The 27,388-nt window shown below is 47.8% G+C and overlaps 1 long non-coding RNA gene across 1 annotated transcript; it reads left to right on the forward strand.

The window, feature by feature from the left end:
- Nucleotides 1–9,471: 9,471 nt before the first annotated feature.
- LOC135184293 (uncharacterized) lies at nucleotides 9,472–26,714 on the forward strand. The gene is made up of 4 exons (XR_010305954.1): nucleotides 9,472–9,620; nucleotides 24,028–24,353; nucleotides 24,446–24,605; nucleotides 25,274–26,714. It is a non-coding gene; the product is annotated as an uncharacterized LOC135184293 (long non-coding RNA).
- The last annotated feature ends 674 nt before the right edge of the window (nucleotides 26,715–27,388 follow it).

Genomic DNA, 27,388 nt, shown 5'->3' on the forward strand with positions numbered 1-27,388 from the left:
GACCTGGTTTGATTTTCAGCATTGTCTCATTTTCTCTCTTCGGTCACGTTCCACAGAGCCTCCTGGGCTGCCAGTCTCACCGTTTTTACGATTGGTAGGCTCTGATTAAAGTGACTTCCAAAGCACAAATGTGCTGCACTCAGACAGGAGAAACCCCAGAGCTCCCTCAGTCACTCGAAAGTGCTTCTGTGTGGCCGTTGTGACAACACACCTCGAAGCACCTACCTGTGTAACTGCTCAGGCTCCGGCAGCTCCCGTGCTGCGGATGGCTGCAGCTGCGTAACAGGCCCTGCTCTGCTTCCCCACACTTTCAGATTTAGCAGTGCAGAGTTATCTGTCCAGTTAAGTGACTGGAATTTTGCCTACATTTTAGGCATTGCACGGAGCTGTTCTTACGCAGTAGAGAGGAGAAAGGTTGATGCTGACTGGAAAAATGAGTGGTGATTGGGTAGCAGAAAAATAGGGACATTTGTGATCTCAGTGGGGAGCAGTAATGTCTAAACCCTGCTGAAGTGGTGAGGGATCTTAACGAGTCCAGCTGGGCAGAGGTTCCTGGATTATAGAAGTGCAGACAAAACCAGACCAGTCCAAACCAGGAAAACCTGGAGCTGTAAATTGCTTTAGTTAAATTTGTGTAATCTTTTAATGTATACAACACTATAAACCTACAGGTACTGCAGGAGTCTGATAGGCTTGGAATGCAGCAGAAATTCAAGGTGCTTAAAGCAGCCTAACAGTATGAAAGGAAATGGAAGAAAAAGAGAGTCCTTTAATGGGCTTTGCAGAATGAAGATTAACAATTCAGGGAGAGGTGCAAAGGGGGCAATGAGGATGTTGACAAAGTGTTATGGTAACAGAAAATTCAGTGATGAAACGCAGAATTCCCTGAGGGAACCATAAATCAGCTTTAGTCTACAAGGTATGCTGGTTCCTAAATCAGCAGGAGTCTGGTACCTAAATAGCTTTGCAGTCTAGTCCCAGATACTTTAGTTGGGACTTTTCTCTTCCCCTTAGGTTTCATGTGGTTTTGAATTTAACAGGGCACTTGTTTCCTTTGAACCAAAGCATGTTAATAGCAGCCTTCATATTTATAAAGCCAAGAGTCTTGGGATTTTTTAGGGTCCTGAAATGCTAAGTGCTTTAATATCAAGTAGAAAGCACTAAGAAAGGGTTGAAAAATGACAGGAGGTGTCAAGCTGAGACCGAATGACTTTGGGAGAGTTGATTTATCCTGTGCTTGAATCTTTAATGGCTCTTTCTGTGGGGCTGCTGTGGTCGCTTACTAAGCATAACTGCGGGTCAAAGAGACAGAGCAGTGTGCTTGTTGGGTAACAAACACACCAGCGAGAGCAGTGTTGGGTTATGGCGGCGCCTGAAGCTGCCTGTGCCCACTAGATGGTAATGCTGGCTGTGGCATCCTGCTCCGGCAGTGCCAGGCTCCTCCTGCCACTCTCTCCTGCTGGCAGGAAATTTGGAATACTAGTTGAAGAGACATTTTGGGCCCGAGAATTCACAGACTTCTCCTGCAAAGCAGGACTTAGTAAAGCTCCAGGCTTAACAGGGAGCTCATGGCAGCGCCCCAAAGCCTTACCCAGGGCCACGTGCCCAGAACGCCTCGACAGCGCTGCTGGGATGGTTTCTGATCCTGCTGAGCACTCATGCCACGGTAACGAAGCTCAGCATTCATCTCCAGTTGTTTCAGACATCTTCATCATGGTAATCAGCAGGCTTTGGGCCACGTGAAATAGGAAACTGAAGAGGTGACTGGATGATAAATTGTTGTTATTGACTTCTGTTTGAAGGAGACTTTGTGACCCAAGCTGGTTTGGGGCAAAAAAAACCCAAACAAACAGAGGGGTATTTAAAATTGCCCAGGTAGAGCAAGCTGTGTGATCAAGCCTTTGTTTAGCAGTCTAGCATGGAGTCTAGGACTCAGACAATGTCAGCCTAGAAGCTAACCCAAACTGGAAAAGGAGGTTAGGAAGGAAAGAACATGAGGTTTTGATCTACAATTTGGAGAGGATGACTTAAGAAACATTTCCTTGGATCTCCAGGCTGCATTCAGATTCTAAAGGAAGTGCACCTTATCTCCCCAGGGCAGACTTTTTTTTTCCCCTTAAAAAAAAATAATCACTGTTACATACAATATTTCCCCCCTTATCTGTATTTAATTTTTATTTGCTAATTTAAACCAATCTCTAATAACTTCTGTTTATGAGACTGGAGGGAAAAAACAATGCCCTTAGCAAACCAGAGTTATATTCAAGCATTCTTACAGTTGAGAGTAAAACATCAACATCAGGTGAAGTGAGGCTCCTGACATGCTAATTATGGAGGCAGATAATTGTCAGCTTTATTAAAGCTCTTGGGATATGATTCAGGAGTATGGAAAACAAATGCATTTGTTAAGCACAGAGCCAGACGTGGGTGGGATTTGGAGGACAGATGCAGTGGTCTCTGATTCATAAAGATGTGCACAGCTCTGACCCTCCAGGATTTAACAGTTTGGCACAACCTTGCTGAAATGCTGGAACAGCTTTCTCCAGAAATTTGTAAACAAAACGTTGCTATTTTCCATTAGAAACAAAATAGAACAGTGGGACACTTCTCACCCAGCCTGGATTTCTCAGGCTTGGGATTTATTATCTGTCCTTTATACCAGAGAACACATGGGAAAATATTCAAAACACTGTGAACAGCCAAAGCTGGAGCAGAGGCGTTTGCCCAGGGAGACCAGAAACAGCGTGGTGAATAGTGCAGGCCCCACACAGGAGTAGGGCAGAGCTCTTCGGTGCACACTTGGTGTTGGTGTTAAACACACCCAAAATCACACAACTGTCACCTGAAGGAACGAGATGGGCACAAAGTCGAGCAGCCTCTGCTGTTGGGGAACCCCTTCCCTCCCTGACTGGTGTCAGCACAGTGGGGCACACTGAGGGGATGGCAGTGTCCACAAGGTCCTGCTGACTTGGTGTCATGCAGCTGCTGTCTCAGGGTCCTAAGCAGGAGTCATTTTCCGTGGGGCAGTGAGAGAGCAGAAGCCCAGACAGGGAGAAATGGTTGCTTTGGTAGCAGGCATTTATTCAGCATGCCCAGCACTTCTTGCACTGGCCACGAGACTGTGAGTGTTTTGGGCAGTTGCTCTGTGTAGCTGTGTTATTGAGGAGAAGGGAGAGCTGATCCTGACATGTGCTGGTTTGGTTTTAAACAGTAGTAGGCGTTTCTTAGAAGGTAATGGATGTATAATGTGGAATTGGAACTGGGCTGAAGCAAACAGGCTTTCTCCTTTGACAGGCTTACAGTCTCATTAGGGTAAATTGCCCAGTGGTGAGCTCCTTGTTTCTATGATTAGGTGGTTATTGAGATCCAGCATAATTAGTTTCAAGCTGGCATGGGTATCTCTACACAGCACTGTTGTTAATTCCGTGCTGCTGTGGAGACGTAGTCCAAAGTCTTCATTTGAAACCCAGTGAAGTCAAAACAGCTCTTTCTGCTGCCTGAATAAGTTTTGCATCAGGCTGAAAACATGTCAGGAGTACAGCAGCAAAAACCAGAGAGAGCCCAGCTCCATGGCCCAGGCCTGGCATGTCTGTTGGGACACTGCTGCAGGGAGTCTGGAGGTGCTTAAAAGAGGTAGAGCTGTGAAACAGAGGGACACTGTTTAGCCCCAGACTTGGGAGAGTTAGGGAATGGTTGGGCTGGATGATCTTGAAGGTCTTTTCCAACCCAAACAATTCCATAGGCAAGCAAAGACAGAGCTGACAGTACTACAGAGAGCAGAGAAGCAGAAGCTTGGTGGGGGAGTAGATAGCACAACCAGTCTGGTGGTAAATATAAAAGCCTTCCCTTTCCCAGTGCATGGAACAATTTGCTGGAACCGACATGTTCTTTAAAGCAATCCAACCTGACAGGAGTGGGAGAGCAGCAGGTGAGCCCCAGGGGCTGGAACAGACAGTTGCTCTTCAGACTGGTGGAGACATGAACATGCTAAGGGGATATAGACTTCCAAAGGAAAAAGGAATCTGCAAAAGCATAGCGAGCATATTTTAGGGCAAGATGGAATGTTTGCTCAATTAACCAGTCAAAACAGGACTTCTTTGTGCTTCTCACAGTGCTGCAAAGGGAACTCCCTTTATGAGAATCAGATTCCTTGCCTGTGTCACTCCCCAACAAACAGCATCTTCAGGAGCTTGCCCAGCCTTAGCTGAGCTCTCTGTTGCAGAGTAAAGGAGCTCTGCTTTCTGGACACAGAAACAAGAGGGTCAAAACCAGCCTGCAGAAAACCTCTGGAGGACTTGCCATCACTTTTAACATCGCAGGGCTGTCCTGCTCACGCAACTAGCACAGTATTAGGAGGAGTCACCTTTGCATCAAGCCTTAAGTGTGACAGGGTGGCAGAAGGCATGTTTGGAAAGTCTGGAATGGTCTTCACAACACCCAGTCCACATGCTCCTACAACCTGCAGGCTGCAAAACACAGCCTATGGCAACCCCCAAACTATTAATCTTATGTAAAAGATCAAAAGCCACCAGCTGCCATGTCACACTGGAAGGGAGTGAGAGCTTCATGCCTCTCTTAGATCCTCACATTAACATGGAACTTGTTAAGTGACATTCCCAGATTATCTGGAAAGCAAACTATGCACTACAGTACACAAGAAGACAAAACAATTATTGTCATGTTCCCTACCAGGCTGAGCTTGAATTAAAAGCTTTCCTCATTTTGCCAAACCCTGTGCATCAAAGATGTTTAATACCATAGAGTATGAATGTCTGGACTGCAGCTAGTGTTTGCTGCTTCAGGAGAAGGGGACCAATTAGTCCTCTCCCCCAGCTAAGTCCAAAAGAGACAAGTTATATGTGAAGGAGACAAATACAGACAGGTTCCTAGCCACTTTTGGGCAGCAGGAGTATAGCCCAAACGTGGTGCAACAAGCAATCTCCTTATGCTTAAAGCAGAACGTTCAAATCAAGCAAGGAGAGATTCAGGAGACCAGCCTCTCACCTGGGCTTTGTCTTGGTACTTGCCACTGCCTCATAACCCATTCTTTAATTTCCTTCTTGAATTAAGGGTGTCAGAACCATGCCTTTCTTTTCCCCCAGGGTTTGCACCAAAGGAACATGCAGCAGGAATATATCATCTCCACTTTTATCCAGAGCTCCCCGTTAATGACCTGGGCATTGGCTAAGTCACTTGGCCGTAGTGTAGTGGTGCTAAAGCTGATGTCTGCTTTCCCTATGACCACTGCATCACAAAGGGGAGTTAAGGCCTGCTTACATCTGCAGTGCACACAAGCAGTTTACCAAGCTATTGCTCTGTCTCAGAGTCCTGCTCTCATTGATATTTACCATTCTCAAACAGATGTAATCTGTGGACTTAACATCCAAGCACTTTGTGGGTTTTGTCCAGTTTATAGGTAAAGATACTAACCAGCACAGTGTCAAGGTTGTTGGTAGTGTCCTTTGGGGGCAGGTGCAGTGTTTTCCCTCAGCCAGGTACCTCCCTGCCTTGTCAATGTGTAATTAGCACATTCCTGAAGACATCAATACCTGGGGAAGACCTGAGGACTAATGAATGCAGAGTGATCCCATGCTGTGTGTCTGTTTGCTCATCACCTTTGGTGCACCAAAGATCTGGAGGGAATAAATGCTGCTGTTCTGCAGAGGGGCCTAAGACACACAATGCAGACCTAGGCTGTGTCCCTGAGGGAACTCATTCTGCCCGCCTGCTTGTAGAGAAGAGCAGGTCTTACCTTGGGTGCAGGACAAAGGCTAGGAAGCCCTGGAGACCCCAGCATTTAGGGCTTGTGGTGTGGCCAGATTGGGCTACTGCTTGGCTGCAGCCTCACTTAATCCTCTTGTGTCTCGTTTTACCCTTGTGATTCCTTGTGCTATAGAGCTGAGAGCAGACAGGAAAAGGTACAGGATGGTTTAAGAATTGAAAGTAGATAGGAAAAAAGGATAAGATGATGCAAGACCTCTGCAATGAGGGCAACATCTAAACATGGACATGTTACCTTCTCTGGTAACCATCTGCTGAAGTCTCTGCTCTTCAGAACGGAGGTTTTGGGCTCAGTCATGCTGCACCACAATGAACAGGATGCGCAGGAGACAAGACCAGACTAGGCTGAAGGCTGTTCTGGACAGTTGCATAGTCCTTCCAGCCCTCAGATCTGAGCCTTGTAACCATGTGTTTGTGTGGTCATATTTTGTATGTAGTCATGTCATGTCTCTAAAACAACTTCAGCTACTGCTGGCTAGAGCCGAGCCCGGATTGTTATCACTGCCACGCGAGACTGAGGCTGAGTGGTGGCTGCTGCCTGACGAGGTGAGAGCGTTGTTGCTGTAGTGACTGCGCACTAGTGAAGAAACAAACATTTTTGGTGTCATTTTTGCCTGCAAAGCCCAGAGAGTGCTGTGTAATGCACACAGACAGCTCGGTGGTTGCCTTGCTTTAGGCTCCACTTGACTACTGCTTTTTTAAAGCTCTAATTCCAGCAAGAGAAACAGTAGCTTCTAGTTGTGGCAACTTAAGTTGCTCTCCGTGTTGCCCAAGAAGTATTCTGTCGTCTCTTTGATTTGGTAGAACCCTTTGGACTAAACTGAGGTTGAAGATATTTTGGTTTTTACTTGTTTGAAGACACTTTTGTCTCTGGTCTGCATTTCTTCTGCTGCTGCCCTGGCTACCTTTATAAACATCTCAACGGCTACTCTGTTTTCTCCTCTGCACGGTGGAAATCCCAACTATTGATCTGTGCCTGGAATGCCAGCGCAGCTCAGTGGGAGGTATACAAAATAGTTCTGCAAAAGGATCGCTTATCACCTGCAGACTGCTGTCTATTACTGCAAACACTGGCTGGGGGGGCTCCAGTGACCTCCAGCCCTCAGCTATTTGTGCCTCTTCCAAGGCAAAGAGACAAAAATCTCAACCCTCTCCACAATGTTTGCATTCACCTCGCTCACTGTGTCCGCCACCTGCCTTTGCAGAGGTGCGGGGTGGCGGCAGCGCAGCGGTGGCGGACCCTGGCGCAAGGGCTCCTTCAGGGTAAAGACGTGGCTGGCTTCCTGGCAGCCCTGCCAACGTCCCCTCGAACCGAGCGGGCTGGTGTCTGCACATGCCTCGTACTGCACAGTGTGATTGGCTCTCTGTTCGAAAACAAGCAGCCCCTGAATGCTGATTTGCACCACCTGAATGCTGATTTGCACCACGTGCTCTGATGTGCTAATTAATTCCCTCTTAAAACCAGGCTTGCATGCCCCTGGGGACACCAGAAATGTCAATGCTGCCTTTCCAGGCAAATCTGGCCCCGTGGGGAAGATGAGGATTTCTGTTTGCTGGCCCTGGCTTGCAGCGCGGCAGTGGCAATGCAGCACTGCAGAAGGGCACTTGCAGCCTCTCAGGCCACCGCAGCAGGAAGGGTCCCTGTAAACTCATCTTGTCTGAAGAAAGAGAGGCTGCTTCTCTTTGGCCTTTGATGTTTCTTTTGGCCAGCTCATGCATGGTCTCAGCAGCCCGTTGCCCTGGGGTTTTGGGGCTCTGCTCCCAGTGCAAGCAAGGATTTGGTCTAATGATCTGTGATCAGAGAATGAAAAGTATGGGCTTTGATTGAATGCCTAAGGACCCTGAGCTCAAGCTTAGCCTGCTATGGTCAGAAGTCTGCCACTGAGAAAAGTGAGCTTTTGAAAATGCTATGGGGAAAGGGCAGCTCAAGCAGCTGCTGAAGTGCCTCTGACTTCCTTGCTGCAGTTTTCTAAACTTTAAAAGCCAAATCAATCAACTCCTAGAGCTACAAATATCTCTCTTCTTTCAACACAGAAAGGAGATATTCCCTCGTGGTTACTAACTCCTGAGAGAATTTAATTGAACTCTTACTCTTTTTTTCCCCATTTCTTGTAACTTGTTTCCCTCTCCCGTGTAATCAGTTCTCGCATGAAACACGCCGAGAATGAAGACCTCCTTTCCCCTTCTCTGTTACGATAGAGGGAGCTCTAAAGAAACTTATCTGCCCTTAGAAACACACTGCAGCTCCACGCGTGCTTGGGAAAAGAGCAACATCAGTGTGCATGCCCTTCCTGACGTCTGAAATGCAACACAGTGGCGTTTGCGAGGGAAGCCAGGCCAGCCCGGAGCTCTCTGCCACTAGGGAGTTTTCTCTGCTTGCTGTGTAGAGGTTAAGCAGTAGCTTTTTGATGGGAATCACCCTGGAAAACTCATTTTACAGTCCTTCTGCTCTGGGGATGCCCGGGGCTCTGCTCCTGGTGTCGGTGTGCCAGGCAGCTGAGTGGGCTGCGCTAAAGGAAATTTGCAGGGGAGCACATGTATGAGGATGGGATTCTACAGGAGTGAGCCTGGCTCTGACAAGGATGCTGGCGTGGAAAAGCGGAGCAGCAGGGTGGTTACGGTGCCAGATGGAAGGTGGGATCACTCCCCATGTGGCTCTGAGTGACTTCTGTAGGGTTCCTTTTCCCTGCATGCAAAGTGGGCATTGAAAGCTTCTCCTGCTTGCAGAGAAGTATTTAACGCACGAGGAGCCTGGTGGGCACTGAGCACTGAAGTGCTGTGTAGAGCCTGGAGCTGGCTTTATCAAATCCAGCTGTTGCCAAAAGGTACTTCATGCCTGGCAGGGACCTAGGGATTGTTTTTTTTTTACTCTATTTATGTATGCAGTACCTGGAAGTGCAAGACCAAGTTCTTCCCAAAATCATTTGGATTTACACTTTGGGGAGGAAAAAAGCACAGAATCTTAGAATCACAGAACTGCTGAGGTTGGAAGAGACTTTGAGAGCAAGTCCAACCATGAAACATTTCTTGACACAGTTGTTTTGCTGTAACAATGCAAACATGCATTTGGATGTCATTGACCCTTCTCACAATAGGTTTCTTTCCCTGAGAAACAGATCTGAGAAAAATGGCAAATGCCAGGAGCCTCGCTAGGGCCTTATCTCCTAGAAGGAGCAGGGAGCTGTTTGTGGACTCAGTCCACTATGACAAGATTGTCTCCTCACTATTCCTTGAAGCAAGACCTTTTACTGGCAATCCGCTGTTTGTTACCTTCCAGAGACTGGCACTAAAATGAAACTGCTCTTTTCCTACAACCTTCAAAATGAAAGCTCCCCTGCTCCTTCTCCAGCTGACAGCTCTCTGAGGTGTGTCATGGTGCAGCACCCAGGCCATCCTGCTGGCCTGGTCATACTAGAAATCATTCTCAGGAGTCAAGCAGCAAACAAAGACTAAGCAGTGAACTTCTCTTCTTGGAGGCCTTCACCTTCGGGCAAGCAAGTGCTTATTTGCCAGTCTGTGCATTCAGCCTGCCAGCTCCAGACACAGCAGGCGCTGCTGACAGGTGCCTGTCAGCTGGAGGGCGACCATACATCAACATAATGAGCTTCAGGTGTGGGCAATTTAGCTGGGGCTGCTTTTCTATATGGAATCACACGGGTAAAGAAAGCAAACTTCTCGGCAGCTGAGTTTGAATTCTCCCCTCACAACGGCAACTGCAGAAGACTTCTCCTGTTTTCTTCAAGTCTGGCTCTACGCAAGCAAAGGTCAAGCTGCAGACATAGCTGGGTTAAGGAAAACACTTGCCGGTGGAGATCGTTTTGCTTGTAAAGCAACACAAGGTAGGTGGATTTAAAACCAAACAAGCTGTATTTATTGAACTCAGCATAAGCTGCATGCGTCCTCTGGCCTTCAGTCCCCTTTGTCTGTGTCTGCAAGCTGCAGGAATGGACCTTGTTTTGAGTGGAGGTATTCCATGAGTGCTTGCTTCCAAGTTCCAGGAGTGTGCTGTATTTGCAAGGCAGCTCTAGAGCTGTGCTGGACCTGGCTCCTCACAGGGCAGAGGCAGCATGATCCTAGACTTTCTCTGTGCTCCTTATCTGCCTAGCTCTGATTAGAAATGCTGAGGTTGAGGGAAGACTCTTCTCCAAAGCTGCTTCAGCACTCTCTGCTAACTCCTCCATTCTTTCCCTGATAGCTCCAGGGGTTTGGGTCTGGGACTAAACTTCTGGAGGACTTTGAAAGCCTCTCAAGTTCTGCTGTGCCACACTAATGGCTGTGGACATGAGGGCAGCCCAGGTGCTGCCCTCGTCCTGCACCAGGCTGTAGCTTACCTGCAGAAATCCTCTTGTTCTGCAGATGGAAAGCAGCTGGCAGGATGGGGACAGTTACCTCAGCCAGGGAAATAACTACAGTGTGAATAGCACTTATTAATAATAAATTCCCTGTGTTGGAGGCTGCTCTTAATGTTCAGGTTTGACAGGTCATTATTAAAGGACCAGACATGTTTTAGAAGGGCTGAGTGTAAACATTACTTCACCTCTTTGCTATGAGTACTCCGTGGAGCTCTGCTCCCCCTTCTTTCTATTTTTTCTTGTTTCCTTAAGAAAAGAGGAATGTTTTCTCTTTGTGAATAGGTGTAAAGTACTATCTTGTGCCAAGATGCCTGGTATTTGGCCTCCTCACACGCTTTACATGGGTTGCATGTAAAGCAGGAGAAGTGTAGAGAGTCAGGACAATGGATATTGGGGAGCAATTGAAAGATTAGAGAGAAATCTCAGACACTGCACAGTGACAAAGATGACAATGAAAATAAAAGCAAGAGAAGATATGAGGGCAAAATTTTGTGGGGCAATTGCTTCCCTCACCCCAGCCATGCAGGTTTACTTTGCCTCTTGGCAAGGCTGTACTTTTAGTATAACAGGAGCACTGCAGTGGAGATGTTTGGTGAGAATTCAGGTTAAAAAGAGTCTGCAGTGGTACTGTACCCTGACTTTTCCCATTCTCTTCCCCTTGCTTAACTCTCTGCTTGCAGAGTGATGGAGAGAGAAGAGCTAATGGCACCTACATGGTTTTCCTCCCTCTCTGTGAATCTCCTCATTTGAATGTTTATTTGAAGCCCAGAGAACTGGCTTTTAAATAGTTCAGACTGGAGGCCAGTTTGAAATGGAACGTTAAGCTAAGTGAACAAAATCTCCTCTGTTTTGCAGCTTGCCCCAGTAAATAGATGTTCCAGTTTGCCTGTAGTCCTATGATGTGCTGTGCTCCTTGATCAGGCTGAACAACTACTGCCTGGGAAATGGTCCAGTTAGCAGAGCTCATGCATTACAACCTCCTGGGACAGAGGTGGGAGGCAGGAGTAGGTCAGTGCCCTCACTGCAGATCAGGGTAGTTCCAGCCTTGCTCTGGAAAAACTGGGATCCAATCCTCTTGATTCCTTTTGTGCCTGGTTGCCTAAGACATCGGAGGCAATTTGAACTGCTACTGGCTCTTTGTTTACTGCAGAAAATGAGGAGGACTGGATGACCTTTACAAATCTCTTCCAACCTAAAGCAGTCTATGATCCTAAGAACCATTTTTGGAAGCTGAGATGAATCTTCCAAAAGATATACAACCTGAAGTGATTGTCTTTCATGTATGAATTTATGGCTGGCTAAGGAATCAGCCTTGTGGGATTAAAAAACCTGAGGATTTACTCATGTTCAGGTGTCACTGAGATATTTAGTTCATTTATTTTGTAACAAGCTGTCACTAATGGGGTGCAGACAGCATGCACAGAAGCACAGACTTAACCATATATCCAAGCTCCTGAAGTTTTGCTGGATTGCTGTTCCCCACTCATTTTGTTATCCCTGCTGAGTGCCGGGCACATGCTCCAAGTCATGAGGCAGGGGCTGAGCCCTCCCTCTCTGGGCAACATCCAGCCTTGCCAAAGAGAAAGAGGGTGCAGAAGAAGGGGAATAAGGCATCTTCACAAAGCACTCTGCCAGGGTGGGTCAGTTTGGAGCAGCTGCCTGCCTCAGGTGTGCTGATGCATGGTCGTAGCTTGCTCTGTCTGGGGAAGCACCTGTCTGCACCAGTCTGCTGAGGTGGGCATCTGTTGGTGGGAAAGTCCTAGCAATCATTTTTTCAGAGATCAAATGCAAGCCTGCTCAGATAAGGCCAGCTTGATTAGGTGGGCTGAGACAGGCTCAGGAAGCGGAGGTCACGGCTCGCTGCCGCCGAGGAATTCTTTGAAGATATTGCTGCTCAGGAGAGGTGAGGGACGAGCTACGAAGGCAACACCTAATGCTTGCCAAAGTGGGCTGAAACTGATGTGCTTCATTTCCATTTCAAGCCTCTGCCCTTTTAAATGCTTCTTCATATAGCTGTGAGTGCTACTTTACATTTACACAGTCCAGCCAAAGGCAGCGTTGGAAGAGCCACAGGTGAGGTCTTATAAAAACGGCTTAAATGCTGTATCTGGAGTGAGTTTTGCTTGGCTAATGATGGCAAACGCTGCCAGGAAATTAGGCCTGGTCAGGCTGAGTAGGAAGCTGCAATGGGATGTAGTCATAGCATAGTAGGGGCTGGAAGGGACCTCCAGAGATTGAGTCAATCAGTCCAAGGACTTCAATCTCAAAACATAAAATCTGTGAGAAAGAATCCTTTATTTTGCTGCTCAAAGAACTGTCTTAACATCTTAACAAGGCCTCTAGAAAGGTACATTTGAAGGGAGCTCTCTCTGTAGTTTTGAGGCTATTAGTCCCTTGTGCTACAAATATTTATGTGCAAGATTAGTCTTGGCAGGTCATTAGGATCATTAATGTCTTCAAAGCTGTTCCCTATTCCCTTCAAAACTACTGCAGCTATTGCATAAATCCTTGCAACACCAGGCCTTTGCTGAAACTGAATACATGCTAGGAAGAGTCCTTTCCTGTGGCTGCAGTGAAATGTCCCCAGTGATGCTGTATCATGTCCTCCAGGATTTGGGGTTTGGTGGGGGGCTTAATTATTGTTTTTATTGTTAATGGAAAGAAAAAACAGTAACATCCAGGCTGCTCATGACACAGACAACTGCCAGCAGACTTAACTGCCTTTTTATTCCAGCATAGCTGGGAAAAAAAAAACAACAAACCTCTGGACAAATTAGGTAAATACCTGGGTGGGCACAATCCCAGGCACAGCTCCAGGCTGGGTGGGGAATGGCTGAGAGCAGCCCTGAGGAACAGCACCTGGGAGTCTGAGCTGAGGAAAAGCTCCACAGGAGCCTGCAGTGTGAGTGCAGCCCAGACAGCAACCCTGTGCTGGGCTGCAGCAAGAGCAGTGTGGGCACAGGGCAAGGGAGGGGATTCTGCCCCTTGGCTCTGCTCTCCTCACACCCCACCTGCAGTCCTGGGGGCAGTTCTGGAGCCCCCAGCACAAGCAGGACATGGAAGTGTTTGAGCCAGTGCAGAGGAAGCCACCAAGATGCTGAGAGGGCTGCAGCAGCTCTGCTCTGAGGACAGGCTGAGAGAGTTGGGGCTCTGCAGCCTGGAGAAGAGACCCTTGGAGTCCCCTTCCAGTACCTGGAGAGGGCTACAGGAGGGCTGGGGAGGGACTATTGACAAGGTCTTCTCCTGACAGGACAAGAGTAATGGGTTTGAACTGGCAGAGGAGAGATTCTAACTGGATGTTAGGAAGAAGTTCTTTGCAGTGAGGGTGGTGAGACAGTGGCACAGGTTGCCAGTGTCACAGGTTGTGATCTTTGATCACATTGGGTAATTCTGTGCTCCACAACCTCCCTGGAGGTGTTTAGGACCAGCTTGGGTGAGGCCTTGAGTGACCTGTTCTTGTGGAAGGTGTCCTTGCCTATGGCGAGGAGTTGGAATTGGATGAGCTTTGAGGTCCCTTCCAACCTAAGCCATTCTGTGATTTTGTTTTATGAATTAGGGTGGTAGGAGAATGCCTGCAAAGTGCAAATCTCTTTGCATAGTTTTAAAACCTGAATTGCTGAACTCTCCGAGGCTGTGAGCAGAAGGGAGCAGGAGCTGAAGCAACTGTTTTTAAAATAAAAGATTGGTGTATATATATATATAAAGAAGCAACCCAGTTGGTGTTGATTATTTCAGAACTGAACAAATAGCCCACTCTGTCAGACTGGCACTGGGGTTTCAGGTTTAAAATTAGCATTGAACAGTCTGTTCTGGAGCCCGTGCTTGGAGGAGGGGTTTTTCCACCGCAGTCGGCGCTGGATTGCCTAGCAGTGCTCTCCTGGCTTCAAGCACTGGAGCTGCTCACTCAGGAATGCCAAACTAAAATGAACAACAGCGAGGAGGAATTATTGGGATTGTTTGCAAATTTAGATTTGCATGAGGGAGTGGAGATGTTGACAGTTATACTTTAAGAATCAAGCTACCGCAGCTGGATAAACATTTATTGGATGTCTCAAGGTCTCTCTCCCCCCACCCCATGCCAGAGAATGAGGCAAATGCAAGTCCAGGCTAATCTGAAAAATAATGGAACAGCTTTCAACAAAACCTATTTATCTATAAGGTCAAAAAGCCTCAGCCTACCTGCACTGCTAGATAGGCTCTTCTGGACAACATGGTCATACTGTCTAGGAGCCCAGGAGCTGTAGTGTTACAGACCACCCAGAGATACTGCTCCCCCAAGGCCATGATAATGGTGGTGTGATTTCACTGCCTCCAGACTTCAGCTAACCTTTTAACAGCTTGAGTAGCTATGGGGAACCTGCTGCATTGTTGTGCTTTATGGATGCTTTTCAGTCGCCAATAAAAACATGTGGTCAGTGGGACAGGGAAAGCAGAACTGTAAGAGAGGAAGAAATGAGTTGGTACAAGCATGCAGAGCTTAACCAAAGCTGGCTGTGGCCAATGCATTTCATTTTCTTGGGCTTCAGTATGTTTGAGGCACCAGAATTCTGTCAGGCTCCCAGCTTGACTCCTGGACCAGATGGTCCTTGGGGTCCCTTCCAACCTAGCATTCTGTGATTCCTTATAGAAGTAGGGTATCGAATGTTTCTTGTGGTGAAAGAGATAATAACTGTCCTCTGGAGTGAAAACGTGAATGCACCCCAAGTGCAAAGGGCTCTTAGTTTTCTTTATCTCTGGAGAAAACCTCTTTGGGCACATCAGCAATGCATAAGGAAGCATACTTGGGCCCAACTGTTCATCAGTTCTGCAAGGTGTATGCAGGTCTCCTTTTCTTCATTACTGTTCCAAGTAGCCTACAATCAGCCAATTCCAGCTGAAAAGTAATCTGATCACTTTTGTCTTCTTCCTCTCAAACACAGCAAGATAACTATGAATTATAGCAACTGTCCTGTTGCTCCCCAGCAAAACTTTGAACGTGCAGATAGCTTGCAGATAAGGTTACAGCCATGCAGACATGAGTAGTGCTCTCTGCTAGACTGAGATGATCTTTTTAGATCACGTTGCCCCACAGGTAATTAACAAATACTTTAATCAAGGTGCTTTCTCTTTTGGGGGTTGTTGTGTTTTTATAGCTGGCTATGGCTGGGCTTTTTCCAGTGCACTGGGGTGCAGTGACTAATGTTTGTATGCTTGTGGTGGGCTCTGAGTGTTTAGTTTGTTTCACTAGACACATTTTCAATCCCAAAGGCTGAAGTCACATCACATCTGGTACCAAGTGGGATTGGTGCCTTCAGTGTCTCCTCAAGAAGCTCCCAAATTCATGCTGCAGTTATACTCTGAGCTGTAGTTTAGCATAAGCGCAAATGCTGGCAAAAGTATCAGATGAAGCTGAACTCCTGGTAGGCTCCAATAGATCCTCCGTGGCCACACCTGGTGTTTTGATCCCTTGCTTCAAAACCTGTTTTCCATGGATTCTTAGCTCTGGTGGCTGGAAAAACTCATGTGGAGAAGGAGGAGGCAGGGAGTGCTCTGATGTTCCCCTCACAGCTGCCAGAGGTGGCTGCTCCCAAGAAACCTCAGAGTTCCAGTGACTATAGAGCTGGGTATTGGGCATCCCACACTTTTGAGATGAACTGACATCTGGGCCCTGGAGCTGTTAGTTGGGCTGACGTCTGGGCCATGGAGCTGCTAGTTGGGCTGACGTCTGGGCCATGGAGCTGCTAGTTGGGCTGACATCTGGGCCTTGGAGCTGCTAGTTGGGCTGACGTCTGGGCCATGGAGCTGCTAGTTGGGCTGACATCTGGGCCTTGGAGCTGCTAGTTGGGCTGACGTCTGGGCCTTGGAGCTGCTAGTTGGGCTGACGTCTGGGCCATGGAGCTGCTAGTTGGGCTGACGTCTCGGCCCTGGAGCTGTTAGTTGGGCTGACATCTGGGCCCTGGAGCTGTTAGTTGGGCTGACATCTGGGCCCTGGAGCTGTTAGCCACAGATTGGCAGAGATGCTTCTGTACAGCCAGAGCAAGCTTTGTTGCTATCAGAATGCCATCAGGTTGTGTCATCTGCTCTGAGCCCTGCAGCTCTTCTTGCTGACCAGCCTGGTTATATATAAACTTTGCCAGGGAGACAGAGCTGTTGGTGTGGTTCTCTTTCTTCCCTGTCCCACGTTAGTCATGGATTTCTCTGGGGTTTTGTTCTGTTTGTTTTGTAAACCACGGAGAAATGCCCCACTCCTTTTGTTGTTGCTAGCTCCATGTGCAGCATGCCAGGAGAATGAGGTGCTGCAGATGCACATCTTCCCTTCTGAGAAGATGCATTTCACAGCCAGAAGAGTGTGGTGTGGCCTTCTCAGCAGCCTGAGTCATGTAGCCCAGGACCAGGGCTCCTCCAGGGGCTCCATTGGTTTGGCAGCACATGGCCCTCAGTAATGCCTATAAAAACTGGAACAAACTTGTGGTGCTTCTACAAAGATAGAAGGCTTGGGCCATAATGCACCTTTTTGGTCTTACCCTCAGAGAGAATGGTAGAGCCTTCTGGATGAAGAGGGCCTTTCAGTGAAGAAGGTCCCTCTTGCTTGGTCTTGTTTGGAAACTGCCCCCAGTGCTTTCCCCTGAGACAAGCAAGCTGCCTCACTGTGCCATCTACGCCCACAGCAATGTGGTTCTCCACTATCAGACAGCAGCATCTCCACTTTCTTTTCTTTTGTACCCTTCTCATTTCACCCAAGCTCAGGGAAAGGGGTCCTGCTCTGCTCACCTTGGCACAGCCACAGCTGGAGGCACCTGAACCATCACTGTTTCCTATGACATCTTGCACCTAGCCTCACCACCCCTTGCAATCCAGCCAAATCTCCCTGTGCCGTTTGGGAATATCCAAGACTCAGCTAAATGTAGTCATTTTATTTGGAAAGACAACTGTGTTCCCATTGACCTGTCAGCTGTTGCAGCACTTTTCCCCCTGAAAACCAGGTTTTGGCTCCAGAAGGAGAGATGTATTTCTCTTCAGCGATCTGCTGTTCATCTCGTACCCGTAGGAGATGCAAGCGTGGATCTCAGCTGACTTTAAAGTCAGATGAAAGCGTCCAAAATATTTCCAATCAAATGTTCTGCTAGGAAACAGCTTTCAAAATGTCATCTAATGATGGAAAGCAATCTGTCTTGCCAAGACTTTCCCACACATGTGTAACAGGACTTTACTTTAAAAAGTCTATTTCCTACTTAATAGCAGAGCAGCTGCATTTTGAATGCAAGGTGATTTAATGTCCTGCTGTTAGGGAAACTCATGTTCAAACATTCCTGCAGTGAATGTAACTGCTTCTTATGCTTCTCTGCCTGCCAAATGTGATATTACGTTGTTCTTAATATTTGTATTGTGGTGATTTCAGTCTTTTGGCTGAGTCCTATCAATACCTGAGAAATGACCAGCTACATGTGAAGCTTGCAAAGACTTATAAAGCTTCAGGCAGTTCTGATGCAAGAAAATCTATGCTTCAGGAGCATATTTTAGGAAGATATGGAGGGGTGTCTGTACCGTGGGGAAAACTACATAGAATCATAGAGTGGTTTAGGTTGGAAGGGACCTCAAAGATCATCCAGTTCCAACACCCTGACATGGGCAGGGACACCTCCCACAACAACAGATTGCTCAAGGCCTCATCCAATCTGGCCTTGAACACCTCCAGGGATCAAGATCACACTGGGTGATTCTCTGCTCCACAACCTGGCTGGGCAACCTGTGCCAGTGTCTCACCACCCTCACTGCAAAGAACTTCTTCCTAACGTCTAGTTTGAATCTCTTCTCTGCCAGTTCAAACCCATTCCTCCTTATCCTGTCATTACAAGACTTTGTCAATAGTCCCTTCCCAGCCCTCCTGTAGCCCCCTTCAGATACTGGAAGGTGACTCCAAGGGTCTCTTCTCCAGGCTGCAGAGCCCCAACTCTCTCAGCCTGTCCTCAGAGCAGAGCTGCTGCAGCCCTCTCAGCATCTTGGTGGCCTCCTCTGCACTGGCTCAAACACTTCCATGTCCTGCTTGTGCTGGGGGCTCCAGAACTGCCCCCAGGACTGCAGGTGGGGTGTGAGGAGAGCAGAGCCAAGGGGCAGAATCCCCTCCCTTGCCCTGTGCCCACACTGCTCTGGCTGCAGCCCAGCATAGGGTTGTGTCTGGGCTGCACTCACACTGCAGGCTCCTGTGGAGCTTTTCCTCAGCCCAGACCCCCAGGGCCTTTTCCTCAGGGCTGCTCTCAGCCATTCCCCACCCAGCCTGGAGCTGTGTTTGGGATTGTGCCCACCCAGGTGCAGGACCTTACACTTCGCCTTGTTGAATGTCATGATGTTGGCCTGGGCACAGCTCTGCAGCCTGTGCAGGTCCCTCTGGATGGATCCCTGCCCTCTAGCAAGTCACCTGTGCCACACAGCTTGGTGCCAGCTGCAGACCTGCTGAGAGTGCACTGATTCCTCTGTCCATATCGGTGACAAAGATGTCAAACAGCACTGGGCCCAGCACTGACCCCTGAGGGAGCCACTTGGCACTGCCTCCAGCTGTGTATATATACATATATAATTCTATATAGAATTAATTGTGCTGAACTCATGGTGGGTCTTTGTTAGGCAGCATACCTTGTGCAAGGAACAGGCCCAGCAGACTGACCCAAAGGTTACTGCCAGCTCACTTTGAGATCCATGGTGAAAGGATCTTCCTAACTTTAAGATTTTTTTTGCCCCAGTTTTGCTTGTGCACATGGATCTTATCTGGTGATTCTCAGCGGTAAGCAGCACGGAATTTGCTAGTCTCCTAGGTATTATAAATATTCTGGGCTATGCTCATGTATCCAAGGCAGTATCTTTTCACACAGGACAATTCAAAGTGATGTGACCACAGGGAGTAAGGAAAGGGGAGAAATGCTAAGATTAGAGGTTGTGTGACTGTTCTGGGCTTCATGAAATGTAATAGAAATGTTTCACTTTACTGGAACATCTCTGGGACAAGTGAGATGGGGGAGAAAGGTTGCTTGTACTTGAGATGTGGGAAAACAAGTATGTGCTGTGTCTGAGACAGAGCAGAGCTTCTTACTCCAGGTCATTGGAGTCTGGCAAAACAGTGAACTCCTCAACTCTTGTGTGTGTTGTGATGACCACTGAGTGGAAGGGTGTCAAAAATCCCATGCTTTGTAGGGCTTTGTTCCTTGTGTTGTGTGGCATCAAGGAAAAAGAAGAGAGGTGTACAAGATACAGATCTTTATAGTGGCCACAGAAGAGACTTGTTGGCCTTGGTATGTTCTGGTTAGGATTGAGTCAAACTTTTCATGGATCTGGAGCTGGCTGTGTGATTTTGAGTGGTTTCTGTAGGAGTGAACAGTGCTCAGCTGCTCTTCAGGAGCTTCTGGTTGGGCTTGTCTTGGTCATTCCTCTCTCTGTATAAGTGCCTCTCTCTCCTGCAAGTTTTGTAATCCTTTCAGTCTCTACCACTGGAAGCATCAAGAGATATTGTTCTGCTTGGCTGTTGCTCTGGGGAAATGAGTGATATTTGGATTACTGAGCAGGCTGCTTTCCAGAAGAGTGAAGCCAAAGCTATGAAAGGGGCAAGAACGAATGCAAGAAAAACAGTAAAGAAAATAGATGTGAAATAAAGACAACAGCTTTTGCACTGCAGAAAACTCATTTGCCAGACTTTGTCATCTGTTTTTAGTGCGGTAAAAAGTGGTATGGGATGATAGCAAGACTGCACCAATGGCTAACCATAACTAAAACCTCTCCCAGATAAGCAGCTCAGAAGTGCTTGCCCCAGGCACTCTTTCATTTGCTATTTTTTTTGGTTCACTGAGATGAATGAGTTGTGACGCCCTTAAATTGTACCTTCCTTGGCAACTGGAGCAAATGAATGTTACCCAGCCAGTTCTCAAGGCTTTGCTGTCTGCAGAGACTTCATTCAAGTCTCACTTCTAACATTTGCTGGTAATAACCTAGCTTTACTGATTTACACCAGAAGTCCTTCCCCTGGAGTATCTGCTGTGCAATTCACACACGTGGTGTACCAGGTCTTTGCTAACAGTGAAGATCATCTTGACCTTGATGAATCTTCACACAGTTAGCTTGCTGAAGTCCAGTCCTTATGTTAACTTAAAGCCACAGAATCTCTAAGGTTGGAAAAGACCTCTAAGATAATCAAGTGCCACCATGACCACTAGACCACATTGTGAAGTGCCTTGTCCACACACACGTTTCTTGAACACCTCCAGGGGTGATGGCTGCACCACCTCCTTGGGCAGCCTGTTCCAACACCAGATTACTCTTGCAGCAAAGAAATTCTTCCCAATATCAAACTCGCTTCTTTTAACCTCTCTGAGTTCTTAAGGAGGAGAGAACATCCTCCCAGTTATCTCGCATATCTTGCTGGGGCTGCTATGATGGAAAGTATGGTCCTTGCCTCTGAATGTTGTCAGGGAAAACGACACAGCCCTTGTGTCCTAGTCCGTTCAGAAACCCTCCCTGTGTTATGTTTATGTAGCAGAGGTTCCCTGTTAGAGCTGGGTTTAAATAAGTACTGAATGTTACACATTTACACTTCAGAGTTGTGGGGGTTTTCCTCTCTCTGAGGACATCTGTTCCTAAATCTTTCTCTGGTGTCCATCACCGCCGAGTCAAAACAGCTTACAGACGTCAACAAATGGTTTCCCCTGATAGCACTGGGAGATAGCTGCAACAGTTACAGCTCAGTGGGTAGGTTGCTGAGGATGAAGCAAACTGCTTAAAGAAAGGCAGTAGGAGAAGGCAGAAGCAGAGGTGTCAAGTGCTGTCCTTGCACCACTCTTCAGGTAGTACTGCAGCAATGAGCTGTCTGTCCAGCTGACAGAACCCACCCTGGGGTATGCCACTGTCTCCCCTCAACGCTTTAAACTATGTCAGCAGCCAGACATCTGTGGTATCCACAAAAAGCCTTGGAAACAAATGTCTCTGTGCACTTTGAGCCTTACTCATTTTGGAAATCTCAACTCTGGAAACTTGTTCTGCCCAGAATTGGAGAGAGGCTCAAGTTTCCGAATGCGGTTCTCCTCTCTTGTTGCTCTTCAGCTCGGAGGTCTGGTGCTGGCCTGTGTGTAGCCACTATAAGGTCGCAGAGAAGTCTTCTCAACGCGTGTGCAGGCTTTGGCAAAATGGCCTGCAGCAGTGTGTGAGGTTGTCCCCAAGATAAAGGGGCTGTTATTGCTTCCCCTGGAAGGCTTACCTTAGTTCCCAGGAATTATGATTAGTTAATCTCTTTCAGAACATCGATTTTCCACATTTACTTGTGTAGCAGCAGTGCTTATGAGAACTGTCCACACAACATTGAGAAGAGAAGGCTCAGGGGAGACCTTACTATGTGCCGGTGCATGGTAAAAAGGATGGAGACTCCCTTTTGGCAGGAAGTCCCATGGTAAAGACAAGAGGAGATGGAGACAAGTTACTGCTGGGGACATTCCCTTTGAACTCCAGGGGGAAACGTTTCTCCATGAGAACAGACATTGGAATCATCTCCCAGGGGAAGCAGTGGAGTCCTCTATATGGAGCAGATGAAGGCAGGTAGCAGCAGCAACTTCAGGAAAAGTCAGGTGTGCAGGCAGCAGTGGTGCCAGCTGCTCTGGGTGTCAGTATCTGGCACCAGGGTGCCACGCTGCTGCCACAGGCATGAGCTCCTCCTTCAGACAGTCCCACGTGCTAGGAGAGCTGCAAGCAAGCAGCTTTGTATTGTCATCTGCCACGGATTATCTTGAGCCATCTCTCTTGCAGAAGTGTATCCATGGCTTGTGCAAGGTTGTTTGGCTTGGCTCAAGTATGCATGGCAAAGAGCAGAGTATCTGTAAAAGAAAGTAGGCAGGAACCACAAATTCTTGAAGCTCTTAAAACCTCATCTGGAGTCTTAGCTTCACAGCTGAAACTGCCTCACATACAACTGACTTCTTGAGCTGCAGTCAGCAGTCTCATGGGTTACATTTTCAACTGTCTATCTGGAACTCTACACATTTTAATTCCTTTTCCTCCTTTGCATCATTTCAAAGCTTGAGGCTACAGCCAAAAAAATGAATGTGGAGAGAAGAGTGTTTCTTAAAGCTTTATTTATTCATTTATTGCTCCTCATGTGCCCTGTGGAGCCTTCAGAGCCATGAGAAGGCTTCTGTCAGTAACTCGGGGTGGCCATGGGGAAACAGGCCTGCTGGCCCATCTGAGCCCTCCAAGATGGCACAAAATGCCCTCAAAACTGCAGAAGTAATCTAAAGGTAGGAGGTTTGCTATCTCCCCATCACATGCCACTGCTGCTCTGATCTGGAGACTTTCTTAAGTCCTGAGCAGCATGAAAGGTAGATGTGACACTGTGCAGGGAGTGGTGGGCAGGAGGCTCTCATGGGCCCACCAGACTAAACTTGGTGGGGGCAGCTGTTGTGTGCCACGTTGTTGTTTAGCTTGAAGACAGCAGTCGCGGGAGGGAGATGGTGCTGCACAGAGCTGCTCGCTGCTGCTCCGGTGGGGAGCTTTGCTCCTGCTTGGTGAATAAGGAGCTTGACAAATAAAAAGGGACTTGTGATCTAAGTATTAGTGCATTCATTCAAGTCTCTGCTTGTTTCACGTTGCTGTACTCTGCTGTGGGGTTGTATTTTAGATCCCAAGTGTTATAAATAGCGAACTCCAAGCCTCCTGACTGCTCTATGTGAACGCCATTGCCTTTCCGATGCCTCTGCTGCTCAGGGCATGGCTGTCAGGCTTTGGTGCTTGGAGATGATGGTTTGCTTTAGTTGCTTATGGCATGGCCCATAGGCTTAAAGTTCAGCTAATATGCTTTTATTTGAGAAAGAGGGGTTTGGGGGAGAATCTGAAGTCCCTGCTGCATCTGGGTCACTGTCCTTGTCTTTCAGCGAGGCAGTGCCATTTAAGGCACGTCTGACAGCACATCTCTGTGTTTCATAGACAAGCAAAGAACAGGAAAACATGCAGGCATTCTTACCATCAAACTTGGCATCGCTGGGAAACCTTTTCTTCCTTCAGAGCACAGAACTGGGGCTGCTGCTGTGCTGCAGGTGTGCCGAGGTGCTTTGCTGGCGTCTTGTGTATAAACGCAGGTCTGGGCTGAGTTCAGCTCTTTGGGTTAGCATTGCTGTTTCTTACTTTTCAGCACATGCTGTAGACTAAATCATGAAGCAGAATAAGTCATAGGCTGCCTGACTCTTTATTACAAGCAAAGAGCAGAACTGTAAGAACATTTTCTTGAGTGTGGCCAAAAGGAACATTTGTCTTTAATGTTCAGCACCAAGAGTGGCACTTTAGTGAATCCTCTTCTTGTTTTCATACCAGCAAAAATGAAAATTGAAAGAAAAGGGGGGGGGGGGAGGAAAAGGCAACCTTCCCAAGCAAGTCAACTGGCAAAAAAGAATTCACCATGAATTAACGTCATATTTCCATGCCACTAATATAGAACTGGTGCTTTACATGGCACAGGAGAACTAACCAGCCAAAAGCCCTTTTGACATTGTCTCTGCTGGTGAAGGCAGAACTGGGTGGATCATCACTGGGCTTCATTATGCAGCCTCATCTAGCAAATTGCACTCTTGGGTGGGGTGTCCCACTGCTCAAAATGCATCAAGAAAACGCTGCAGTTCCCCTGGGAGAGCACTGGTGGGGGTCTGTCCCTGCTGACTGGCTGGGGGGAGAGCACTGGTGGGGGTCTGTCCCTGCTGGCTGGCTTGGGGGGAGAGCACTGGTGGGGGTCTGTTCCTGCTGGCTGGCTTGGGGGGAGAGCACTGGTGGGGGTCTGTCCCTGCTGGCTGGCTGGAGGGGAGCACTGGTGGGGGTCTGTCCCTGCTGACTGGCTGGGGGGAGAGCACTGGTGCTGGCACTTCCAGCTAAACACCAGAACCGTCGGTATTTCTCCGAGGTCCTTCTGAGCTCTGCCCTGAGGAGCTGACTGAAGTGAGACCATCTGTGTCAAGACAGAAGACGTTCGGTGGTGTTCCCAAGTGCACGTTTTTGGCGGTGGGAAGCTTTCCCTGGATGGCTCTCTGGGAATGTTCAGTGGTCACATCTGAACCCATTTTGTGAACCCTACTGGAATCTGCACCTGCCTCTCAGAGGCAGACGGAGAGAGAGGCTATGGATGTGTACCCATGTGCTGGTGCTCCCGTGGAACTGAAAGGGAACAGCCACGTTTTCACGGCACCTCGGTGGCAAAACATCATGCTGCTTGTTGGCAGGGAGCACTTGGTGAGTCGTTTTTGCTTTTGGTTGGTGTTTCCCCCCCACCCTGGACTACAGGGATATACTTTTTGATCTGAACGAAGCATGACTTTCTACAGGTTGTTTTTGCTGAGGAGAAAGGGCAAATACTGCAGCGCTGGCGACTGAGGAAGGTTTCTGGCGCTGCTGTCTCTCAAGCACTGGAGCCGAAGCGGAGCAAAGAGGGCAGCAGCGAGTCACGGCTGTGCCGGGTCAGGCAGGCTGGACCCGGCTGCGCAGGTAACTGCAAGGGCCTCTTTGGAAAGACTCCAGGGGTGAATTGTGCTGAAAGAGCTGCACCAATAGCCATAAGGCACGTTTGCAGGTGAAATGCAGGCCACAGCAGCTCCTTCTGCAAAATCATCAAAATCCTTGGGCATATGACAGGAAGGGTTTTCGTTGGCAGTGTTTGTCAGCTTCTCTTAATCCAGCTTCTAGCTCTGAATCTACAGCTTACTCTGGTGGGCTTTCAAAGTGAATTGATTAGTACTCATATCAGTATGCTCTGGAAGTGCACTGTGATCCTTTTAACAACTGCATGGGCTGCTTAGTCAATTTGTGGCTTTTTCTGTCTGCAGCAGAGTTTGTAGTTCCATTGCTGCCTGTGGCACTCTAGACTTGCTGTGTTGACTGTTGCAGGAAGGTTGCTTGGTTCTGATGTTTCTTCAGTCATAGGCACAACATGTTTGATGTGAGCAGCCACTTACAGGTGGAGATGAATGCTCTGTGACAATGAGAGAGGATTGAAAGACTCATTTCTTGTGGACAGCTTTTGGTCAGCCAGAAAGCTAAAGCCAGACTGGCTGAGCCTGGATTTAAATCATTAGATGTAGATTTATTAGCCTGCTGGCTTCAGTCAGAGCTATCAACCTGATGAGGAATCAACAACTCATTCTTCTCTTTTCCAGAGTTTTGGGAGCAATCTCCTGACCTGCTTTGTACCTTTGGACTTACACCTTCTTCACGTACGTGCACCTTTGAGTGCCCTCTGTGCCAGCCCCAAACAGCACAGTAGGTATTTACACACACAAACACAGAAGTGTTGCCTATGCCACACTTCCTCCTGAAGTCATCCTTTCGTGGCTGACAGTCACAAGGAGGCAGAACATCTACTGGCTTTGTACTAATTCTAGCATCTGGGCTTTAATGCTTTTTTCCTAGCAGGAATCTCTTAAAGCCTTTCTGGGCTTTCTCTAGGTCATGAACACTTCCAAATGTAATGAATGATGTAGCTCAGAGGGGCAAATATTGCTTTGCAGATAGAGAAGGCAGTTGTGCTAATGCAAGGCATTTCTTTACTGACAAGAATTAGTTATTTGTAAGTGAAGTGTTGGGTCTTATCATCTGTCTCTCTTTTTCTTGTGGCGTGAACCTTTTGCTAGGAAACTTTGAGGCAGCCTGATGCTTCCCAACAAGTAACAGGGACCCTCAATAGAGTGGCCCATCTTCAGAGCGATTCACGACACATTTTGTTCCTTCTCCTGCTTGTTCCTCCTCAAGTCTCCTGATCAAGCTCAAGTTTTATCTGGGGAGGCACCAACAGCATCTCTTTCACACCCCAACTAAATAGTTGTTCATATGGGAGCTTTAAAAGCCTCTGAAATTATCAGTGGGGAAAAAAATGCTTGGAAAGGAGAGATTTAGTACTTAGTTCTATCAGCACATACTTTTTTCTTGGCTGGGATTTGTTCTCACAGAACTTCAAGCTGGATTATTTGTGTTAGACTTCCTGACTGAATTCCAAACAAGTCATCTTTCCCCACAACACTGACCTTTAGGATAAGCCCAGAATAAGTCCAATTTGTTTCAAGTTTCCCTTGTAAGCAAGAGCACAAGAGACCATGTCTCTCAAAGACCTGGCTAGCTAGCTGCATGGGGAAGAAGCCCTGCAAAGCTGAATATTCCAAACTGACATCCAAACAGCATGCTTCCTGAGCAGGGTTAGCACTGCTGGCTCCCAGACAACCAGGCTAACAGCTATGGAAAAGCAAAGACTCCCCAGAAAGGTGTCAACCTGGTTTTAATCAGGGTTATGCCCTAATGGAGGCATCAGTGGCATATTCCAGACTCCTGTTGCCTGTTTCTGGCCGTGGTGGCGGCAGAGCTACTCACCTGGGCTGTAGTTTGCTGAATACCTCAGGCCACCACCTTGCACTGGTGCTGCCCCCAGCCTCCTGCCGGCACAAGCATCTGTTCACCTGTGGTGAACAGGAATCAGGTAGCTGATTTGGTTGAGCACAAACCTTTGTTTCTTTCTCTGGTGGGTTGTAACCCAGTTTGGTTTCCTGATCTGCTCCCCTGCACAAGAGAAGGTAGTGTGAACACAGGAGCAAGTGACTTAGCTACAGAAGCGTAACTTAGCTACAGAAGCAAGTGACTTAGCTACAGGCTCCGTCCTGTAGGGGCAAGGAATTCCTGTGCAATCAGTGAGTCAAATGGCTGAAGCAAATCTTGGCAGTCTGCTGTTAGGAAGACAAGGAAGCAACAACATGTTTGGAGAGCCAGAGCTTGCAGTGAGGCAGGCAGCTCAGGTACCCTTAGAAAGAAGCAGATGTACTTGTGGCTCCCAGTGGCTTCATCACTTCAAGCCAATGAGCATTGCAAGCCATGCTCAGCTGCTGGTTTTCCATGAAGCCCAGCCCTTGGAAGCAAATTGTCTCCAAATAAAAGGCAGGCAGTTGTGTTCTTTCCCCTTGAAGTGCTATCTTCACTCCTTGGTCTTCAGTCAGCCACCATCTAGTTGCTGTGCACTTCTGCAGCCCAGGACACCCCCGCCATTGGCAAAGACCAAGATCAAGAACTAGATTTCAGCTTAAAAGGGAATATGAAACCCTGGTAGTGGCCTGTGCAATCCTGTGTGTACGAAGCCCGATGCAGTGGGGTCTGGTGACACTCAGTGCTGCCTCTGGTTATTTCTTTGCAGTTAGTAGCTGTGAAAAACATTCACAACCAGAGTCCTTTAAGTGCTTTGTAGTGGTTATAGCTACTGTAATCTTCCCCTTTGCTAGAGCTCTCTTGCAGCT

This window comes from Pogoniulus pusillus, chromosome 20 (assembly GCF_015220805.1).
Source record: "Pogoniulus pusillus isolate bPogPus1 chromosome 20, bPogPus1.pri, whole genome shotgun sequence".
Taxonomy (NCBI): domain Eukaryota; kingdom Metazoa; phylum Chordata; class Aves; order Piciformes; family Lybiidae; genus Pogoniulus; species Pogoniulus pusillus.